The sequence below is a fragment of the Rhipicephalus sanguineus genome, chromosome 4 (assembly GCF_013339695.2).
Source record: "Rhipicephalus sanguineus isolate Rsan-2018 chromosome 4, BIME_Rsan_1.4, whole genome shotgun sequence".
NCBI classification, from domain to species: domain Eukaryota; kingdom Metazoa; phylum Arthropoda; class Arachnida; order Ixodida; family Ixodidae; genus Rhipicephalus; species Rhipicephalus sanguineus.
Genome location: NC_051179.1, coordinates 180,686,534 through 180,693,342, shown reverse-complemented (window position 1 = coordinate 180,693,342; position 6,809 = coordinate 180,686,534). Strand labels below are relative to the sequence as shown.

Here is a 6,809-nt window from a genome sequence, read left to right as displayed (position 1 = left end):
GAGAGTGGGGATTACCCGCACGGCGTCGCGAAGGATTTTGGGGGGCGGAGAAGAATTGGAACTGTGGAAAATGGGTGACGTACAGAAAAAAAAGTTCGTTGTTGTGATAAAAATTAGGGACTGTTCTTATGCATGGTGCACTTACATATATGTCCAAAACAGAATGTTGTTGGTTGCAAAGATACGCGGACAAGCGTTTTTCCTAACCTCAAACTACTGTCTCTATCTCTCCTCGCTGTTGCAACGCTGGTCAGAAGCAGCCGACAAGCAATTAAAGTTCGATTTGGCCCAACGTCGCGTACACCCTTCTCCCGCCCCGCCCCCCTCGTAATGTCGTCTCCACGCGACTTTCCCGCTCTCCACGGCGTCAACTCCTCTCTCCCTTCACTCCTTCCTTGTCCCATTCACCTCCTCTGTGTGCAACGTTGGGTGTCGCTTATCACACCCTACCCATTTCCTCCTCCCATCATAATCCCTACCTCTTTCTATCCACGGGAGAGGGCAGTAACTTGAAACCAAAAAGCGTTTCTTTTGAGTAAGGACTCAGAGATGACCATCGTCTGGGATGCGAGTTTGAAAACTGCCCATTTCTAACTTTCATTTCCCCAAAACAAAATGTATAGTTGTATAACAAAATCGAACAGCCATAACATTCCCAACATGCACACACGGGTGTAAAAAAAGCCATAAATACACTTTTTTGTATGTACAGTGACAAATAAAAACAACATTGCTTTATTTTCTAAGGAGCGCTGTTTGAAGAGAGGGTCAGCACGCACCAAGGAGATATTTATATTTGTTCTGATTTAAGCAGCGTCATTTCGCGTTTTTGCACTTGTGAAAACGTCGCACCTTTTACGTGCACCTCACAGTCAAAATAGCGCCTTCGTCTTCAAGTGAGCGCTCGTCACCCTCCAGCTTTCCCGACGACTCGCCGAGGGAGCTTCTGACGAATTTCACTAGCAAATGGCTGTATAAGCCTGAGACGGCCGCTCGAACAATGAAATGGCCGTCACATGAGGTACGGAAGGCTCACAAACTAAAACTAAATTCGAAACGCGCGCCGAACCGGACTATTTCGCGGAGCAGTACATGTGCAGTAGCTCCGCCCCCGCAGCCTTCCCTTCATTGCCAAGAAAAGTTGTCCTTTGGGCGCTTTAGTTGTTTGACGGGTGCGCGCGGTTTGTGTGTGTGCCATGCTGTGTTCTACAATGCTTCGTTACCACGTTTATCGATTATGCACGTTGGTTACGTGATTCAATATCAAGTGTACCTTCCAAGACGATCTAGGTCCTAGTCTCGTGACTGACGGCGAGTGCGGACGTACAGCAGCCTTTTGACAAGACTGTCGCCGAGTGTACGGTACATTGTGGACTGTAAAGCTGAAGAGTGCGCAGTGGATGCCTGATTTTGGTAAGTTCTAGAATATTTCTGAATTACACAGCTAGGTTACTTCATTACATGACGTCTTTTACGCAGGAACCGAGTATGATCGTCTGGGCGGTGTGTTCACTCTGCGGGGATGATGGCCAGAGGAAGGATGATAGACAGGTATGTTTTACGCTATGCTCAATGCTTTCTGTGCACTTTATACGGTTGTATGAAGCATTCACCATGTGTGTTCACTACCTACAACTGCAACGGGTGGATGAAGGCGCGTTGCTTTGCGCGATACCCCGCTTCTGTAACGCAAGCGTTTCGTGTAATGGCGCTCTTCTTCCTTGGCTGTTCGATTATTCCAAGAATGCCTGTCGCTCGGCCCACCCGCTTCCCGCTTGCTGGAGTGCGAGGGTAGAGGGGCCATACAAAAGCGCCGCTGCCGCTTCTCTCCGGGAGCTGGATGACCTTGGGGACGCCTGCGCGATGTGTGTCGCAGGGAGGGTCACACTCGCGTTGTCCTTTTGGGCGCAGGGGACCGGAGTGGGGGAGGTGAGGAAGGAGGGGAGGACTGCAGTGCATGAGAGCATGGCCAGCATGGCCCTTTCTCGTAGACGGGACGCGGCCGCGACCGAGGAGAGAAAGTGGCCCGTTCTTGGATTCCGCCGCTCAGAAGCGATCGTAAACCGAAATAAGAATCATTTGCAACATTTTTTGTAGCCCAGTTGTGATTCCGTAAGTAAACTTCTTAGCGTCGTCGAAAGTTATTGAAATCGACTACAGCTGTATACTGCACGAGATCATCGCCTGAAGCTACTTGTACGATGGCTTATCACTTCGGAAATAAAACTGCTTTAAACATAACGTTCATCGCCTAGCCTTCTCATGATGCAGGTACAAATGAAGTAGCTCTTCAGGAAACTCAGTAATAATTGGCATGTAGTACGCGGGGAGGAAGATATCAAAACACGCTGCGGCTGCACATGCGCGCGCGGTGCTCTGCAGTGGCGTGTGTTTGTGGCTTTCTCCGCGACTACTGCACCGCGCTTGTTTTTGTTAGAAGTTAGTTGCACTATGGTTAGGATTTTAATCTGACTGTGCAAGGTCGTTGCTACGAGAAACGAACTTGCGTTGGGTGAACCCACTTGAAGATAATACAAGTCAGTGAATTACGTTATATTCTGGTACTAACATTATGTGTACATTAATTTGAAGTAGCACAAGATGTTTATAATTATCAATTCTAGACAAATATGCCAGTTAGTTGCGTTTGGCAAGGTGCCTTTTGTTGCAATATTTGTGTTTGAGAAAAATGATGTGAAATATTTTTCCCGTCGTCGTATTGTTTCCTGAAGCATACTGGTTTATATTAACAGAAGTTGTTGTAATGGTTAAGCAGCACTGTTCCAAGAGCTTTTTATCCACTGTGCTGAGGTGGCAACAGCACACCTCAATTATGTGCTTATCTAAAGTTCATGTTTCTTTTGTGAGCTTTTCTTAAGGGAGCATGAAACTGAAAAAGCGCTCTTATTTGCAGGTTGTGCGACTAAGACGTAGCATTCATTGTGAGAGTGCTACTTTAATTTTATGAAGTAATTATTAGGGGAAACAGATCTAAATTCTCATATGTAACTATGTGTGCAGAAGTTTAGAGAAGGCTGACAAAAGTGGTTAACGGTTGTTTTTATAGCTTGCAGCACTACAAATTCAAACCGATATTCCAGGCATTGATTGGCTTTAACACGACTAGAATTACTTTCCTAAACGGCTCAAATTCATCATATAATACAATATGTAAAGCTCGGCATTATGGAGTGTGCACATGGGCCACACATACTCTTATTTTATCAATTTATGCATTTTATATTGTGTAGCAGAGCTGATGTAATTTTCGTCATTTAAATGACCTATATGGTGATCTGCGTTCTCCAACCACATAGTGTTTACTAAGTACATAACTTTCTGAAAGTTCGGCTTGCAATGGCACCATTACAGTTGTCTGCCATGAGCCGTTGCTCAGGTTATACCTGTTCTTATAGCGCAATCTGAGTCCATCATTCAAGGCCCTTGCTGGTATATAAACATAGACTTGCCTGAATACATTGTATGTATTGTGTGTGAGCTGTAAGGTCTGTGTGGTGCGCCAACTCATGAATGTTTTCTGGTATCCTTTACATATGTACCCGGTGATCTCACCTGTTCGTGGAACTGAAGCAGACGACAGCTTGCAGAAGAAGATGGGAGCGTTCTACCTGTGAGCCTGGTCGAGTTTATATTTTATGGTAGGCATTTGTTTCAATCTTTACAAAAAGCTTGGACATGTTGCGCCTGCTCATGAACCTATTGCACCTTTTTTGAGGGAATTCTAAGATCAAAGAAACAAGACCCTAGACGTAACTCCATTAATGTATACTTGATGCTGGACTTGACCTTCTGTGTTGTTTTCCTGTTTTCTAACAGGATTTGCTGAAAGTTTCGATTGGAAATGCGATATAAGATGCAATTTTGACTAACTCTAACTTCACAAAAGTGTTTTTGTCAACTACCTGCACGGGGCCTTGGCAGTACATCTTAGTGTTCTAAGGTGCACGATGTGTTGGATAAAGTTTTCTTTGCAACTCTTATATATTTACTGCGATCTTTCGTGCAGGATACACATGCATGGATACACATACATGGATTCCCTACAAGGACCCTGCGCATCAAAAGCAATCTGTCATCAATGTTAAGTAGACAGATTAAACGAAACGAAGATATGACAGGTGTACACCATATTTTTCTTTCATTTAACCTCTGCATGTTTCCCAGTCAATAAATGTTTTTATCCATTTTCTTTTGTTGAGAAATGTCTTTGTACAGCACAAGTGTTGTAGAAGGTGCATGATACACATGCTTGGCTGCATGTGTATCAACCAGCAAACACATTGTCAGGCACAACTAATATGTGATTCCGTACTATCATCCGGACATATCATAAATCTTATCATGCACTGTAATAGTTCTGTTTCAGGAATGTTATGAATGTCATTGGCCACGAAGCACAAGCTTGGCCGGGTCATCGCAAACAGGATGTTTCATACTCACAAGAAAGTCACTCATAAGGACACATTAGAATGACGGTGGCCAATATGTTTTTGAATGACATTATGAGTACATTAAAACAATTCTGAAGAAATACATTAGATAATCAAACTAGTGTTGATGTCAAAGGTCGTTTCATGCTCACTAGACTATCACATGTTAATACGCATCGGACTATCACATGTTAATCCGCATCAGACTATCACATGTTAATCCGCATCAGACTATCACATGTTAATACGCATCAGAATAATTGGCCAATATGTTTTTGAATGGCATTTCAAATACATTACAAAATTCTAAAGGGACACAGCGTCAAATGACTGAAATGTCAGAAGTCATTAGACTTTCTTTTTGAACTCGTCTCACATTTTCATAAGGGTGTAACCACGTTTCTGTGACTCCAATGACGCGGCGGAAGGCCGACAAAGTTGATGACAGGAACTCAGGAAATTTAATAACTGAGCTTCTGGTATTATTATTTAAAATGCGCAGGTTATGAGGAACGTCCTGGGGATGTCGTCGAGGATTACAAGCCGTAGCTGTAAGAGTCGTCTTGATGTCACGATTGTGAGACTCAGTGATGCCAACCGTAGGGTAATTACCCAATTGTAGGGCATTTCCGGAATTTTTCGAGCAGCGTGGGGTAATAGGGCTGTAATATGATTTTTTCATCAGGCGTAGTGTTATTTCTACTTTTCGCTCGTCATCGATCAGCGAAAAATGCAGACTCTCGACGCCATATCTCCGAGGGTGACATTCCTAAACAGATCCGAAAAATAAACCTTTCTTTGAGTAAAATTGGGACTCTTAATTCACATGTCACCAGCATAGGGCAGAGACGAAATATAACACGTCTCACATCCCTTTGACAACACACTTGTTTTTTCACATGAATGGTTTTTCAACTCCGCGGTCTTTTATTCGTTCGTTGCGTGGAGGGGCTTTTAAATTTCACGACGGCGGACTGTTCCTTTATTAAGGTGAAAGCCTTATATGCCTCATGAAATACGAAAAGTGACCGTCGGCGTCAACTCGAGTTATGCAAACAATCATCGTGTGATGACTTCACAGATCACCAATATTTGTGACGACATCCTGACCTGCCGTAAAGCGACGACGTCATCACATGACACCGTCGCGTACAATCACTAGACTAGTTCCTCAAGAAGAGCGCCGCCCCTGCATTTCAGTCAAGTATGCCACCAAAGTGCCACGCTGGTGCTTGTAACTGCTTCGCAAAAAAAATACTCCATACAGGCGCTATGTCGGGCAAGGAATCGTGTTATCATACGTAATATAGCGTGGCAGCTGAGTAACATAGCAGTCGGTTTTCACACAATGGTAATTACGCAACGAGTATGTGGTTTAGTGCTTCCCACCCGCTGCAAAGTGCTCAGCCATAATGTTTCATCTTCATCAGCCACAGCACAATGTACACATAATGCCTGACACATGTTTAGCATGTACCACGATTCGCCGAAGAATGACGAAAAATGGCGTTGTGGGAGCTTCGCTACTTCAGAAAAATTGCGATGATTTATGGCGTAGTGGGTACCTTGCATGAGTACTTGTATTAATTGTCCCAAGCGACTCTACAACGGGCTCTACAAAGTCCGCTATTACAGGTTTCGCTGCGACTGTGCTGCGTGTTCTATATATATATATATATATATATATATATATATATATATATATATATATATATATATATATACATATATTTATATATATGTATATATATATATATATATATATACATATATATATATATATATATATATATATATATATATATATATATATATATATATATATATATATATATATATATATATATATGTTGTCAAGACGTTTATTAGCGGGCACTCGGCGACGACGACAGTCAAAGCGGGGCCGACTCTCTGCACGAGGGTGCGTGCTCTCAGAGAGGAGGCGACCCACTAGAAGGCGCTCGAGAGGACGACCCATTACCGACTACGAACGCTTCGCTACAATCACCCCGGGTACGAAAAGGGAGCCGCCTGGCGACCTAGCAGCTTGTCAGTATGAGCGGGTCATGATAGGGCTTCAGGCGCTCCACATTGACAATGTCGCGCCCTCGACGGCGCATGTCCGAAGAAGGTTCGACGGGTTCGATCAGGTAGTTGACCGGGGATGTGCGTTCCACGACACGGTAGGGGCCTTCGTATTTGGGCAGTAGTTTTGAAGAGAGGCCAGTTGCAGTGGTCGGGACCGAGAGCCACACGAGCGCTCCAGGGAGGAACGTGGACTCAGAAGTGGTGGTTCCACCGCGAATGCTCTTCTGCCGCTCTTGTTCGTGCGTTGTAAAGGTCTTCGCAAGCTCGCGA

General features: G+C 44.1%; 1 long non-coding RNA gene across 1 annotated transcript; it reads left to right on the top strand.

The window, feature by feature from the left end:
* Nucleotides 1–1,162: 1,162 nt before the first annotated feature.
* On the top strand, nucleotides 1,163–4,179 carry LOC125758420 (uncharacterized). The gene is made up of 3 exons (XR_007416041.1): nucleotides 1,163–1,551; nucleotides 3,595–3,659; nucleotides 4,028–4,179. It is a non-coding gene; the product is annotated as an uncharacterized LOC125758420 (long non-coding RNA).
* The last annotated feature ends 2,630 nt before the right edge of the window (nucleotides 4,180–6,809 follow it).